The 17232-nt window shown below is 39.8% G+C and overlaps 1 pseudogene; it reads left to right on the top strand.

Annotated features, from left to right (window-relative positions):
• Positions 1-6589: 6589 nt before the first annotated feature.
• Positions 6590-16259, top strand: LOC133763040 (protein YIPF2-like; annotated as a pseudogene).
• The last annotated feature ends 973 nt before the right edge of the window (positions 16260-17232 follow it).

Here is a 17232-nt window from a genome sequence, read left to right as displayed (position 1 = left end):
GCCAGGCTGCAGCCGGGAACTGGGAACTCCATCCTGGTCTCCCACGTGGGATACAGGGGTCCAAGTGTTGGGGCATCATCTTCTGCCTTCCTACGTGCATTAGCAGAAAGCCGGATTGGATGCACAGTGTTTGGGATTCCAGCTGACACTGATACAGAATGCTGGTTGAGCAAGGGTGGCTTGCCTTGCTGGACTACAGTGCTAGTCCCAGTCATCACTACTGAGCTGTCTTACCTGTATATCTTGCGTAATCTCCTGCTATAAGCTGCATGGTAGTTTTTTTATCCTATATTATGGCTAAGAAATTGAGACTCAGAACCATTAAGTTATATTAATATATAAAGATTAGAGGTGGGATAATGAGAATATTCATGATTTTAAATTATAATGATATATAATGGCAATTCATTGAACTTTTTGATGATAAAATAAACCACAAAGATGTATTTTAAAATCCAGTCTCTATTATAGAATATAAGTATGAACTCTTAGCTTTATATGTTAATAAAATCATTTTTTCAGGAAAAACTAATTATACATTGCTTCAAGATATGAAATGTTTTGTGAGTTGGTTTTGAAGATGATTAAATGAGGAAAAAGTAAAAATCTGTAGCACATTTTTCATGGCAGCTGTGTATCTTATTACATATCTAAAACCTTACAATGACCCTTTAAAGTCAGCATTTTATTCTAGTTTTGCAGATGAAGAAACCGATTTGCCTAAGGTCTCCAAGCCAGACAGCTGCAGGACTTGGATATCGTACCAAGAGCTCATTGACTTTGGTCTTCTCAATTCCTTTGGTCTATGATGCCAAGTGTTGAGACCTCAGTGTGCTACAGGAGGAATTTTAGGGGATAAAATAAAATAGGTCACCCTAGGGCACAGTTCATATAGGTCCTCATGGGCCATTAAAAGTTTGACATTTCTTTGATTGAAATGAAAGGCACTAGAGGATTTTGAGTTGACACACAGAATGAAAACAGGCACACAATTTTCCATTTCGTTCACATTATTGCAAATGGAATAACATATCAAACTGATCAGTCTGTTATTTATATTTGCACCAAGAACATAGTCTAATATTTCCTTGCACTTCCCTTTAGAGTTCTAGAAAATCCAACATTCAGGGACAGTACAATTTATCTTAAGTATTACTATATTCCTTTTAGTATAGACTGTAAGCACATGAAATTGTGCCCATAGAATGGAATTTCAGCTTTGTAAAAATAATATGTATGAAAAAGTTCAAAATAAATTTACCAAATTAAAAAAAGAATAGACTCTAGGAAAATAAAGTTTAAAATATGAGGCCAATCAGGGACAATTCATTCACATACTATCATTTAAAACATACATCGAAGATAGACTCAACTAGATTTGCTAAAAGATTGGGTGAATATTTGCAATATCATGATATGCAAAATGTTATGTATCTTTTTCGCCTTGTACTCTACTCAATACAAACACAGTATGCTTCTGTCATGGCTAGATTGCATTTTAGAGCGATGGGGAGAAAATATTTGAAGAAAGTATAATTAAAAGTAGAGACAAGAGCTGAATTTTGTGGCAAAAACTAATGGTCACAGTAGTTTGAACTATAAGAGTGATAATGGAGCTGGAGAAAATCTGTAGTTTAGGATAAAAACTATTGTCTGGTGGGTAATACAGGATGAAAGAGAAGAATGATTCATAATTTTCTGACATAAGCAACACTTTGGGTGATGATACCATTCTAAGGAAACACGAGAGAAAGAAAATATATTGAATGTGGGAGATGGGGGAAGATGATATGAATTCAGCTTTGAACATGTTGAATTCAGAGTGCTTATGAATGATCCAAGTGCTTTTTAGGAAGGAGTGGATTATATAAGTCTGGGCTCAGAGGAAAGATCATGATTTGGGCTATTGAGCCAGGATCATCAGTAGATAAATAATTAATATCATAAAAATGGTTGAGATAATTAAAGCAAACGGCTTAGAATTGGAACAGCAAGAGACTGGAGAGCTGAATTGAGAGAAGTTCCTCCATTTGAAGAGCAGGCTGAGGATATGGAACTCAAGAAGTCAAGTATAATACTGGCTATAAAGGATTAGGGCAAAGTGATAAAGGTGGACAGGGGGAAAGCCAAAAGAATGAGAGTATGATCAACGGTATTGGCAGCAATCACAGTAAAAGAGGGTTGAAAGTAATTCAGTTACTTAGAAGCATGGAACTGGCTGTGATCTTGCTAATTCTCATGGTGAGGAGGGAGAGTATTACTACAGTTTACCTGTCGGCCTATTCAGCTGACACTAGGAGCTTCTGTAGCTTGCTGCTGAGTTGTTGAGTTTTTGTTTCCACCCCCTCCTTTCAGCTCAGAGCCTGTTAGACTACAGAGTTGTGAGATTTGCCTGTCCATTTGAATCAGTGATTTAAATTGCAACAATAAATCATTGGCTCCATGTGGTATGTGCTATGCCCCTTATAACTCTTAAAAATATTAGCCTCAATTAATTTTCTCTGAGAAACTTGATAAAACTTGAATATATAGTGTCTTGAATTGCATTTGTCATTTCCTGCTTAATCATAGATGTCTCATCTTATTTTTAGTGTCACTAAGAATTACTATCTTTGGTTGCTAATCACTAGAGAATCACAGAGTGCCAGTTATTTGTGACTTGAGCAACCTTGGATGATTATACAGCTTATATCCAAGGAATGCCACATTCCACAGTATGCTATGTTGGATGACAATATCATTTTACACTGAATTCTGAGTTCTCTACACTCCACCACTAATAGATCTAGATGTGAATACCCTAATTTTTGAGCTACACAACTCCTTTGTTTTCTGGCAATAGATGTATTAAACTGTTCTTCATAGCCAAAAGACAGTGCTCCTTCCCTATAAAGCACCCCATTATACCCGACTGCAGTATGGAGCTTTTGTAGTCTCACTCAGAAGTCCATTCATGCTCTCTTTAATAAAGGCCTCTTTGTAACATGCACATTAGTAGAACTCCCTGAATCTCAGGTTCTCTGGAAGAACTCTAAAAACAAGGGGGACATATAGAATATGTAGTGTGCATTAGTGTAAGTGCGAATTAAAGACTGACCAGTTCAAGAATTCCATTTGTAATAGTGACAACGAGCTAAATAAATTTGGGGCCTCTTTTCATCACATTGTTCCTACCACAGTGCCTGCATTGCCTACATTAAAGGGTTTCCCTACTTACTGTATCTCTCACCTTTGGCAAGAAACTTATGCATATGCACAGATCAGAAATTTCCCTAAGCTATTTTGCATCAAATAAAATGTTTATACAAATATAAGCATTTTTGAGCATTAGAGTTAAGTTTTCTATCCCATCCATAAAACCTTTCAAAGGAAATTAAGCTGGACTTTTGAAAACAAAAACACTTTCCCTATTGTGTCTGATATCTCTAATGATTCTTTGTCATTTTTATTATTTGTTATAAGAAAGAAAAAGAAAGGAAGAAGAAATGAAGGGAGGAAGGGGACACGAGAGGCAGGGAAGGAAAAACAAAGAAAAATCATGGTGGAAGAAAAGAGAGAGATTATAGTAAGCACTAGTGAATGGTATTCACCTTTTATAGTCCCTATGTTTTATAATGAAGATACTTCATTGAAACAATGATGCATACTTCAAGGGTTCCCTGGAGAGCAGTGAATCCTGTTTGGAGAGATTCATGAATATGTGCATTAGCACAATCCAACTGGAACATGCCCTTAAAAAAAAAGGAACCACAAGAGAAGCTGATCAGTTTCCACTTATGTATATAATCAGAAGCTTATCATATTATCTCCCTCTCCACAGGAAAAGCAGATGCATATTTTTCTACCACCTAAAATGAGAAATGCCAAAGGAAACAACAATTTTTCCCCTCTGTGATGTTCATTATATGAAACCCACATAGAGATATAATATTGGTAAAAAGAGCAGAAAATTAAATTTAGGTTCGATTTTTCTAAATGATTTGCTTTGCATAAAATGAAATATTGGAAAACCCTTTAAGATATATATTTTACCCTAATTTGATGAAAGTGATTAACAAGTCTGCACTGAATTGAAAGACTGCTGGAGATTGCACATGGGAGACAAATATTTCAGTGCAAAGCTCACCAAAAGGTCTATGAACCTCTGTGCCTTCAAGATAAATGAGATACATATGGTAGATCTTGGAGTAGTAGTTTATTTAAAGTACAAAGAATTCCATAAAAATATTTTTGACCAACAGTTGGTGCCCAGGTTTCAAGAAAAATGGCGGACCTCACTGATCTGTGAAAATGATGTTTCTAAGTATATTTGTGTATTTATTTTTAAGTTTTTATATCCTTGAATTTCAATAAAAACTGAGAGTATAAAAAAGGAAAAAAAAGCCAGAAAATCTTGATCATCGTGTAGAAACAATACAGAGAAATTGTCATTGCCTAAAAACTCACTGAATATTGCTGAATTACCATCTTTTGTGATATGACAAATAGAACTATTATGAACAAATATGAATAACTGCTACAGGAAATTTGGAGACATCTTTTACCAGATTTGGGGGAAATTGGCTAATTTAGAAAAGAAGTTTAGCAGCATGTTGTGCAAACACAGAGGGTAGAAATAATTGTTTCCAAAAAAAAAAAGAAAAAAAAAAGAGAAGAGAGAGAGCCTGATTATATTAATGTTAAAAACTACTTAATTCTTGTCTGGCAATTTCTTTTTTTAGTGTATCAGTTAGTCATTACTTAGGCATCTGGTAATGAATTACCAGAAACTGCTTCAATTCGTCATTTCCAGTCACTATGGTCATGGAGAGAGTAACATTTAACTAGTTCATTTTGTTCTCCAACCTCTGGATTCACATGTTTCCTGGACCTTTGGAGATTCTCCAAATGTGATTGGAGGACTGGTACCATGTTCAGGCCAAGCAGCATTGTTAATTTGGGAATGTGAAATGTTGTAGTGCCACACTTGAGCTATTTCTAACATTTCACCAGAAGTTGTATTTGTGTTTTGGAAAATTAGTGCTCAGCCAAGCTCTAAGGAAGAAAGCATTTCATTTAGTAATAGTTCAAATAAAGCACTAGAAATGTCTCTGTGGATTTGAACTGGACCTGGTGGCCTGGATCAGTTTTTTGCCTATTTTCTTGGCTTTTTGGGCTTCACATACACAAAAAGAAATTGTACAAAACACTTAGCACTATTTGTTCATAGCTTGTAATGGGGCTTTCACTGCACAAAAGCAAGGAAAAATTATTTGGAGAGGTGAACAGGTTTTTAGAACTGGAAAATTGTCCTCTTTCTCCCCCTTTCCTACGTGTTTTAAATCTAAACCCCAGAATCCCTGAAAGAATTGGGCTTCCTCATTTTAATACTGAATATGATCATCCCACACTGAGCCACAGAAACACATTTCATAAAGAATAAGACTGGTGTTAAAAGAGAGATTGACTAAAGTTTTCTTTTTGTGCCTTTGCATATAAAATCTATAGACCATCTCCCTCCCTAATAAATTGTCTCAGGAATCAGGTACGCAGGGCAGAAAATGTGGCTTTGAGCTCTTTTTGCAAATAGGTCCTATCTTAAGGATTTTAGAAGTTTTATCCTGTGTGTAAAAGGCAGTTTTGACCAGTAACACAGCCATCTGTTTAGTGAAAACAGAGCTCGCAAGTGAATTGCAGCGTGTGTGTGTGTGTGTGTACGCGCCCACGCGTGTGAGCTAGGGTGTTGGGGGAGCATGGAGGTGGTGCTGAGTGAGCAGAGGGTCAAAGGGTAAATTCCAATTGCTGTCACATATTTTTATGCGCTGAATCATACCCAGCTTTTGGCCTTGAAAGGGGGAAGGAGAAGCTCAGAGAAGGAAGTGATGAGAATGGGCAGGTCAGGAAAATCCTCAAGAAGCGCTCTTCCAAATTAGCAGTTAATTGCTCTCCAACCTGCCATACTCTTCCATTTGGGTGTTATTTTCTTTTCCCAGGACTTGAGAAGATCCGCTTTCAATCACACGAATTCCAGTAAAATCTGGGTTGCAATACGTGAAGTGATCTTGGAGAACTTACCTCCCCATTCTGTCTTTGGTATTTCTTCTCCCTTGTTGGAGGGGGTGAGGGGTGAAGCATCCTTCAAAGTCAGCAAGCAGGAGGAGACGGTGCGGGAGTTCGCTCCCGGCACGAGGCTGACAAAGCATTGCTGCAGCAGGAAGGACACCGCTAACCAGAGCGGGGAGAAGGGACAGGAGGGGCCTGGGATCCCAGCTTTGTTCCAAGCCTGGAGCACTCCGCCCCGGCCTCTCTCCCCCGCACCCATGCGCTCTATCTAGCAAATGTGGAGGCTGTTTTCTGCCTTTTTACAAGAGGTGCTGCTAGGAAAAAGGAGAGGGGGAGAAAAAAAGCTGATGCTAAAATCAAGGAAGAAACAGCAGAAGGGTCAGGGGCAACAGTCAAGGCAGTAGCAGCTGCAGCGGCCGGCCCCGCACGGCCATCAGAGTCCCAGCGGCGCGGCCGCAAGGAGAGGCCGCCGCGCTGACAGCCCGAGTGGCAACAGCTGCGGGGAGGCCCGGCTTCGCCCCCGCGCCTGCTCGCGCTCGGGGTCGGAATGGGGAGTCCCTATCGCTCCCATCTTCTGAGCAAGCAAATTCCTCTCATTCCTTCACTCTCCCCTTCGCAGCGTCAGCTGACCGGCGGCTCGCGCCCAGCCTTGGGGATTTGCAGAACTGCCCCCTCCCCGCCGAGAAGAGAAGCTCGCTGGGGACGCCTGGGCTTGCTCCAGTGGGGGTCCCTGCGGCTGGGAGAGAGAGAGTTCCCCGGGCCGGTGAGACTAGGCCTTGCCTCGTCCCCACCACCTCTCTCTGGTTGATTCGTCCAGCCCTGAGGCATTTTGTGGGCGAGATGGCCGGTGCCTAAACGGAATCTTGATTTTCCCCAAAGTTGATGGGGACAAACCCAGGCATAACTTGAGAAGGTGACCAGCTCTGAGGCCTTGCAAGAAGATGAACAAATTAGGCAATTTCAGTATTATCAGAGGCAGCATTATGACCCTTTTTGTTGTAAAAGGAACATAAATGTAGCTACAGATTGAATGAAGTTATAGGCCATAAAAGGGCACGGGAGAAGAGGGAAGAGATAATAGGCACTGTCCATTTGAGCCCGTTACACTTACTGTTTCAAATCTATTCAGACAGTGTTAGTGGCAAATACACAGTTTACCAGCAATAATAAATGAGGCAAGGAGTAAGGATAAATATGACTGGACGCCGCAGTGCATTTAGGGTACAGACAATTGCTGTTTATTTGCTTTTCATTTATGAAAATTACACAGGGCAAGGTTACATGTGAGGCACACATCTCTATATTATTTTTTCTCATAATTTTGGATGTCAGGGTGAGTGGAAGCATTCAATTTTATTTTTCCTTATTTAGATAAGCAAACAATCAATAAATCCTTTTTGCAAGTACGGATTTGTCTCTGTTAAATTCTCAGGCAAAACTAATTGTACATTTCTTTTGGCATTTGTATTCATCCTGTTTACTTTCACTTAAAACTACTCCATATGACCATTTAACTATGCCCAGAAGTTTATAATATTTCACATACTGTTCTGCCAAACAATTACGTATTTATACACTTGGGCATTTTACCATTGCAGATTTCAGGCACACTGTTTACTTGCTAGAGAAATAGATAGATGCATTCTGTGTCTTTCATTTCCTCTTTTCAAGTATAAGCTACTTGAAGGGTAAAACTGGGGACGTCACCAAGTAGGTCCATTCTTGATTGGATTGAACAAAGAGTCATACTTCAAATATTTTACTTTTCCAAATGCGGCAACAGGTATTCAAGTGCACGGGAAAATGAACATTTGGAGGGGTGAAAGAACTTAGTGCCTTAAAAATCAAGGAAGTCATTATTTGATGTGGTGACAAAAGATACAGCAATAGTAATAGACTATTTTGAAATTTTAAAATGCATTGTATTTTGGTTTTTGGTTCTTTGAAATAGAGTAGAATATTTATAAGTAAGATTTCATGTTACCTAAAGGAATGTTATCAAGTTATTTCTTTGTATTAGAAAGACATATATATTTAGATGAAGTATTTTGCATAAATTTCAGCAACATGTTGATGCATTTCACACAAATTCGAAAAGAATTTTCTTAAAAAGAATTAAGAAAACGGACCATCAGATTATTTTAATACTATTTGCAAAAACTAGATTAAAAAAATTTTAATAAAGTGATAAATGAAAATTTAACTCTCACCAAGAATAACCTTTAAGTAGCTTTCTAAAAAGGAACTTGGATGAATGGAATTCTTGTGCCTCTGATTTCATTATTTTATATTTTTACACTGTGATGTTAGTATTTTGATGTATTTTTGAGGTTTTGCTTAATGTATACCTGCATTTTTGTTCTTCAATGGCTCTTTTCATTAAATAAAAAATCAAAGATTTATTCATTCACAGGTTGATAACAATTTTTTGTCATATTACCATGGATCTCTTCCAAACAGTGACATTGCATGAAATTCATATTACAGTATTTTTATGAAACAATACAAAAGGAGAAAATGATTTCACATAATAGAAACAGATTTTTATACCATACAGTTTAAAATATGCATCATCTAAAACACAGACTAAAATTGTATTTTATTTCTTTATAATCAAACAAAAGCTCTCTGAAGATTCAGAGATTTCTTGGGCTTTGTCTAAATTCAAAGTGCCCTCTACTGTCAAAAAAGTGTACTGCTCGGAAAGAGAAAACGACGAGTCTGAAATCAAAATCTAGACAGTGAGAGACAGATGGAAGAAAACTGTAAAAGGTAGCAGCATTACCACTCAGCCCTGGGGCGGTTCAATTTGGAATGTTCTATTGGTAAATAGTTATGCTCCTTTTCCAAGTTAAAAGTTCCACTAGAATTATTTGTAACTTCTCAGCTGTGGATAAACTTCTTTGTTCTTAGCTTTTAAAAACTACTATTTTTACTTTGGCTTCAATGTGTGGTTTACTGTAATGTTCTCAACAGGGCTTTTTATGACTGCCAAGCTAACTATAAAACTACAAGTACTCTGGCATTTTGACTCTGGAAGAATATTTTTTTAAACATTCTTTTCATGTATTTATGTTAGAATATTTTCACTTTTACTATGGATTATTGTGTTCTAAAAATATAGGAGATATTTATCACTACAACGACAGAATAAAGCCAAATAATCAATTGGTTCAGTATGAGCAGGGAGTTTTCTAAGAATATCATGCACAAAAGTAACAGCTGTCCATTTTGTTCACTCTTAGGAAGGTGTTTAAGCATTGCAAAGGCAGTGTTAAGCACGATTTGCGTATTTAGGTGTAAGCTTGTGACCACCTTTCAGTTAAATCCAGTGAACCCATAGAGACTCTTGCCATAAGATATCCAGAGCCTCCCGTAAGTTGTATTTTATCGTTTGCTACAAAGCAATGAAACTTGAAGTTTGTAATACGTATGTGTATAGGAGAAACATTTTAGAAAGGTTTATTATGTCTTATTAAGAGAAATAAATAATGTTACAAATATTAAAAAAGACAAGTCTGACTGAATGGATGATTTTTATAATAAAGTCAATAGGTTGAAACCAAATGAGGTACTGATAAATTGGAAGTGTTAGAAAAGTCATAATTATTCAAAAGTCCAACATACATAACAAGTCTTATTTAAATGGGTACATGAAATATTTTAAACAAGCAGAACAGAGACTTCAATAATTTGAAGGTTGATTTTATAAAACAAAAGGCTATAGTTTTTATGTCCAACAAGTGTAGAAATAAGTTTTCAGTTTAATCAAACCCTACTGATTTTAGAGTGGCTGTTGGGTGGGGAGGGCAGAAAACTAAGTACTATTTCCAGCAGAGGAGGCCTCAAGCAGCACTCTCTTTCCCTTGCTTTCCTCTCTGTGAGTCTTTAGTTCCTTTGACTTTTAAGATTTATTTATTTATTTGAAAGAGTTACAGAGAGGCACAGAGACAGAGAGAGCAAGAGAGAGAGAGAGAGAGAGAGAGAGAGAGAGAGAGAGAGGTCTTCCATCTGCTGGTTCACCCCTGGATGGCCGCAATGGCCAGAGCTGTGACAAAATACAAAGCCAGAAGCCAGGAACCTCCTCTGGGTCCCGGACTTGGGCTGTCTTCCACTGCTTTCCCAGGCCATAGCAGAGAGCTGTATCAGAAGTGGAGCAGCTGGGACTTGAACTGGCACCCATGTGGGATGTCGGCGCTGCAAGTGGAAGCCTTACTTGCCATGGCACAGTGCCGACTTCCCTTTGGTTGATTTTTAACTTTACCATCTCAGAGATGTCTGTGTTGCCTTCGGAGAGGAAGGCATTCAATATTAATGCTTTTCTAATGGATGATTACATCAAATGGGCATTTATGTGATAATGAACAAACAATGGAACATATGAATAGAAGAGCAAGGCAAAACTCATCTCAAAGCAGTGGCTTTCTGGTGGTGGAATTTAGGAGGGATTTGGAGGAGGTGATACTTGCGAGGTAAAAATAGTATCATGTGCCATCAAATTTAAATGATGGCTCTACTGGAACAAACACCATGCCAATATTGTCTCCATTAATTGAAAAATCCAACCCAACCTGTACATCTAAGTATTTCCTCTGACTATTTTGAGTATTTTAGGGCAGATCCATTAACACAAGTTTATTATTGAAAATAATTTCTATGGAATCACCAATTCTCATAATCAGTGCTCCATTATTTCCGTTCCTTGGTAAAGAAAAGCACTTGTAATATTAATCCTAAATTCCTTAAAAAATGCCTACAGTAAAAAGTCTATGCTATGTTACATTAAATGTCAAACTACAAGCTCTTTGCTTATATTTTCCATGGCTTTTTAGAATCAACTCTTCTAAATCTACTTTGATAATTTAATTTCTAATTAATCTACTATAATCTATTTAGTAATAGACCCTTGTTGTTGAATATAAATCCTCTTCATCATTATGAGTCAGTTTAGGAAAACTTTAAGTCAAGAAGATTGAAGTCCTCTAGACAGTGATGTGTAGTGATAGGCCTAAGGGATCATTTGTGCTAGGAATATGAATTTTGAATTAAGGGTTACAAAAAAATATCATTGACTACCTGAGGAGATTGCTCCTTATTTCCTGTCACCTGGAACCTGCAGGCTGCTTGCTTGTTTAGGTCTGCTTTTTCAACCACCATCTCATAGTTTCTGTGGGACTGCACAATATTCTTCCAATAAATTCCAGTTTAACCTCAGCTAGCTGGTCAGTTTCTTTTGTTTGTAACCAAATAAATCTAAGTGACATATCATATCTTTCTCCATGAGCATTTGTAGATTCATAGGTGATGTTCAGAGAAACTTCACAATTTTATTTTATGGTATGGAATCTTGGCTGAGCAGTCTTTGGCCAAAGCCGTATAGCAATCTTGTGGCAGAGAATAGACAGTCCCAGGGCAACTGATAGTCAAAGATCACCTGCTAAATTACTCAAAGATAACTTTTTGGTTCACATGACCTAAATAAATCTCTGTATCAGATGTTTTAAATTTGTTGTTTGAAGGAAACTAAAAATGTTTAAGTCATTGACATATTTGTACTTGGGTTTGCTGATCAAACAAGTTACATGTGTGTTAGATATTTAAGCAATGTTTCCAAATACATATACTATTGTAAAACTTCTAGAAGGCATTGAACCTTCTGATAAATGTTTTCATAAGTTGTTATTTAACAGTTAAACTTGCTTCCTAAATTTTCATTTGATATTAAGTTATTGACAGTAAGTGATCTGGAAATGGTGACCTGTTCCCTCATTTCTCTACTCTCTTCAAGATGGGAAATTGATTCTATTCTGAAGCACTCTCCAGGATGTACAGTTTGATCTTTAGACCTTATGAAAGGGATGTCTAACATTTTTCTGTAATAATAACATAGCCAAAATGAGAGCTTAAATTGCGATTTCACACCTAGATTTACTTTGCCATGGGCACAATAAATAGGCAAAATTTCCCTTTTCAAACCAAACAAAGGGAAAGTTTTACTAATGACTTCAGATTTTATAGATAAGGTTGTCATCATGTTTTACGTTCAAGTGAGGACATAGCTTTCCTCATGGGCTTTGTCTACCTCACAGAAAAACCACTCTCAGAACATGCTTGTGACTATAGATTCCTAGCATAGACCACCAAAGATTAGGAATGCAACTGAACATCTCCTTCACCTGCATCCTCTTTTTTTTTTTTTTTTTGACAGGCAGAGTTAGACAGTGAGAGAGAGACAGAAAGGTCTTCCTTCTTCTGTTGGTTTACCTCTCCAAATGGTCACTACTGCTGGCGCGCTGCAACAATCTGAAGCCAGGAGCCAGGTGCTTCCTCCTGGTCTCCCATGCGGGTGCAGGGCCCAAGGACCTGGGCCATCCTCCACTGCACTCCTGGGCCACAGCAGAGAGCTGGACTGGAAGAGGAGCAACCAGGACAGAATCTGGCACCCCAACTGGGACTAGAACCCGGGGTGCCGGCGCCACAGACGAAGGAATTGCCTAGTGAGCCACAGTGCCAGCCCACCTGCATCCTCTTAAAGGCTGCCTCTGTGGTCTCCTTTACCAGAAACCAGGAGGGAGAAGAGCAAGTTAGGCAGCAGAAGCAATGTAAAGACAGTTGGCAGGCTGATTCATGGCTGCTTTACACATGATCTACCATCAAGGAGACCCAACAGACCAGTCCACCACAAATGGCATTGGTTTTTTGATGTGGAAACCCAGGGCTTCAGCAGAAGTCAGCCTATGAAAAGCCCTGGCTGCTCTGCCAGCAATGAGCTGGGTCCCTGGAAATGGAACTGCCCTAGCGGTTGAAGGACTCCTGGGTCAGAGATACAGACCTTGTTGGCTCTTAGCTAAAAAAAAAACCTCACTTGGCCCGGCTTCCAAAGTAACCACTGCTGCTGAGGGGATGGCCAAATGGTAAATGGTAAATGGCCAAATGGTAAATTTCCTTTTAGAGATGCCAGCTTCCCTCCCAGGCCAGCTAGGTAACGGAAGTCAACAGGGTTCCTTCCCTAAGGAGGTCCACACCTCCCTCGTTTGCCTCTTCCAGCACTCCATGTGGAGAGATAGGTCTGAGCCTCATACCTGGCCAGGCTGTTAAGCCCACCTGATTATTATCAAGCCCCCTCCTGTTAGTTTCTATTTGCCTTTCAGTGGGAAAACTTTCTGGTGGTTTAGATAGCAACTTTCTTGGGTTCTCAGTCAACGACTCTGTTCTAGATCCTGTGTATCTAATCTTTCTCCAGACTTGAAATAGTGAAATCCTGGAGGGCCATGCACATGAAACCTCAGATGGAGGCAGTTTCTGCAAGCTGGCACTGCATATCCTCCAGAGGCCATCTCTTGCTGGAATCCTGTCTTGACTGCCATTCCCAACGCCCCTTTTCAGCATGAAGCAGCCAGAGCAGTCATCTCCCAGTTCTCCTAACAGAAGTTAGGGTCCATTCTTCTGGGAGAGGGAATGTGAGGAGTCAGATGGGTTAATGGGCAGTCAGGTTGGTCCCAGTGGAAACTGAGGATGCAAAATGTTTTTTCCTCAGGAAATTACCCTTAGCAAGGCAAAAAGTAACTGCCCCATTCCTTAGGAATTTCCAATCTTATAAGAATAGCAAGGGGGTGGTGACTCCTTCCTTCTGACCTCCCAGTTTACTGTAAAAAAAATTAGGTATCCCATCCTCCTGAAGGCTCTTTTGTTTTATCATGAGCAAGCCAGACAGCATAAAAAGATTACAGATCAGGTCTTTTGATGAGTTTTGTCCTTGCCTTGTAACTGAATGTCAACCTGATTGTCAAATTTTTGTTTTCTCCAAAACTGTACTTAAAAACCCCAATACCACCCGTCCCTTCAGGTTTTGTCTCTCCTGGAGTCCCCTCATGCCACTCTGGCTGGAGGTCTTCAACTCTAATCAATCTTGTTTTAAATCTAAAAAAAAAATCTGCTGGGTTTGAAATTACCTCTGTTGACACAAATACTTATCTTCTTCATCTTTACAATATAATATTAAGTACACTGATTTGCTTTTAAAATAATATTGTATGCAATATAGATCAAATACTTTTAGAAAATGGTATATTAGAATGAAGTGTGGTATTTGTGGAATATGTAGGTGTCAAATGCTATATAGGTTAGTGCAAGAAATATCTTTCTCGAAGGAAGTGAAATTCTGTGTTTTGAAATAGGGTCGGAGGCATGCTTGAGTTCTATATTCTTGCATATCTGCATAAGTAACAACTACCTTTTTACAGCTTGAGATGATCCAGAATGGAATCTTTCTTTTTCTCATGAGCATTGTTGCTGGTAGAAGAAAGGGTGAGTTGTAGAAAATTGTCTTTCTTTAATTCATCAACATTAACAAAGCATGACTTATGCATTTCATAAAGCTATTACTGGAGACTTCTTTCATTCCTAGAGTCCAACAGAAAAATCTCAAGGCACAAATCATTAAGCCTTCCTCAGTGTTACTGTGGACATCAGTTCAGGAGACATCTGAGGCTGTAAGGCACTTAGCGGAGGCATACTTAGGAATCTCTGACTGTTTCAAAAGCCACTTCTGCAGAAAACAATGAGATGGTTACCAAGCGTTTCTGGAAATCATGTATAACTGAAGAGATTCAATTCATTCGAAATATGATAAATTATAAATGGTAAAGCTGAAAAAGGGTAAGTTCTGGGGGAAATATAAATTAAATATGAGAAATATAATGTAACTATCAGATAAGTTGGCATGTATTACTTTATTTTGTATTATACTTTTTGAGATAAGGTAATTTACCACAGTATTATTTTGTGCCTCACTGATTTTATAGCAGAAAAAGCAAATAAAACGTTTGGAAATAAAAATGTCCAAAGTTGGGGCTAGTGTTATGGCAAAGCAGGTCAAGCTGCTCTCTGCAGTGCTGACATTCAATATGGGCACTGGTTCAAGTCCCAGTCATTCCACTTCTGATCTAGCTCCCTACTAAGGGGACTAGGAAAGCAGTGGAGGATGGCCCAAGTGCTTGGGCCCTTGTACCTATATGGGAGACCCAGAAGAAGCTGCTGGCTTCTGCCTTCGGCCTGGCCAAGCCCTACTCTTTGCAGCTATTTGGGGAGTAAACCAGTGGATGGAAGATCTTTCTCCTCTCTGTTTCTCTCTCGCTGTAACTCTGACTTTCAAATTAATAAATAAATCTTTAAAAAAAGTTCAAAGCTGTTTCCTTTTTACTTCTTATGTTCTTTTTTATCTATTTATTTGCATATTTTGATATAATATGAAATATATTAACTCCTTCACCAACTATAATTAATTCCTGTTATTTTTTTCTTCAAGGAGGAGTTATTACAAAAATCATGACTTTTCTTCCACATCTTTATCTTTTCTTGACCCAGCACCTTATGTTTGTAAAAATGTAAAAATGTATTGCAAGTAATAAATAAAATGTCTTTCATTTGTGTCCCAGTTCAGATTTATTAAGTATTTTCAGAGTCAAAATCTCTTCTCTTGCTTGGTAATTTGTCTGACTTCCTCAAATATGAGGTTTAGGGACTAGCCCCAAATAACCCACATGTGAGAGAATAATGCAGATTTAAAGTTAGGGTTTTGAGACCTTTGGCTACTACCAGAGCTTCTTTAACGTGGACACTTGTCAGGTCCTAGACAGCATCAAGGGATCCCTGCTGCCGCGGCCTGGCCACTACTTCATCCGGCATCGGCTGCGGAACCGGCCGGATCTCTACGGCCCCTTCTGGATCTGTGCCACTCTGGCCTTCGTCCTTGCTGTCACCGGCAATCTGACCCTGGTGCTGGCCCAGAGGAGGGACCCCTCCATCCACTACAGCCCCCAGTTCCACAAAGTGACCGTGGCAGGCATCACCATCTACTGCTATGAGTGGCTCGGCCGCTGGAGCTGTGGGGCTTCGTGCGGTGGCGCAAGGCTGTCCGGGTGCGCGGTGGGGCCATACACCTTCCTGGAGACCGTGTATGTCTACGGCTACTCCCTCGTCGTCTTCATCTGCACTGTGGTCCTGTGGCTCATCCCTGTGCGGTGGCTGCAGCGGCTGCTGGAGGCGCTGGCCCTGGCGCTCTTTGGCCCGTGGTTCGTGAGGACAGCAGGCTGTCGGCCGCGGCGCTGCTGTCCACGGTGGTGCTGCTTCACGCCCTGCTGGCCATGGGCTGTAAGCTGTACTTCTTCCAGCTGCTGCCCCTACAGCAGGTGGCCGTGCCACAGCTTTGGGAGTGAGCACGAGGCTACCGGCCACGCCGGCCCGGGCCACGGCAACCTCTTAGGACAGCCCCGATCCCACAGGCCGTACCAGGGGCCCCCCAGACAGCGACCGAGGCCTCTCGGGATGCCTTGAGAGCCCTCCGCCACTTCCAGACCTTCCTTACAAAGCACTTTTATTTTCTATGCAAAGGTGATTCGGAGAATTTATATAAAGGCGGGAGGGACAGCCGAGCAGGGAGTTTCCAGCGTAGCGCCAGGCAGAGCCTTTCCCCTGCCAGCCACCGGCCGCGCCTTCCACTTCCTTGCCTCCCGTGGCCTCGGGCCTGGCTGCGCTGGGGGTTCCAAACGGGGACAAGTACAAGAAAACTGCCTGTGCTGAAACATCCATTCATTCACTTACTTGTTCATTCACCCAATTACTCATTTTCTAACTGACATTGGTTGAGTACAAACTTCCGTCACAGGGTTGGTTGTTCAGGCACTGATCGTTACTGCGTTTTTCTCACCATAGAATGAGGCAGGCCAGTTAATTAGGACGGGTTGCTTCCCAGACCCCTGTTTCGGGGGATCAATCGAGGTGGCACCTCAAGTCTACTCCATTGCCATAAGGTCCTCGTGGTTTCCAATCCATTAGACTTGTCTTTTTTTTTTTGGTTCTATGTTCTTTTATCTCTGGCTACAATTAGGTTTCTTTTTTAACGTTTATGCTATTTAGAGTTTGCTAATGTTCTTTGATCTGTAAGTGCATGACTTTCACGAAATTTGGGAAATTTCCAGGCATAATTTCTTCAAACATACTTCCCTCTACTTTTGAGACACTTATGACATAGGTGTTAGAATTTTAATTTTGTCTCACAGGTCCTGTGGCTGTGTTCACCTATTTAACTCATTTTTTCCTTTTTCATTTCAAAATAGATCATTTTTATTGATTTAGCTTCACATACACTTGTTCTTTTAATTCTCCTTTTGTAATCCTCCATGGATTTTT

The sequence above is a fragment of the Lepus europaeus genome, chromosome 1 (assembly GCF_033115175.1).
Source record: "Lepus europaeus isolate LE1 chromosome 1, mLepTim1.pri, whole genome shotgun sequence".
Lineage (NCBI taxonomy): Eukaryota > Metazoa > Chordata > Mammalia > Lagomorpha > Leporidae > Lepus > Lepus europaeus.
Note: the sequence above shows the minus strand (reverse complement) of the source record. Positions and strands in the feature narration are given on the sequence as shown.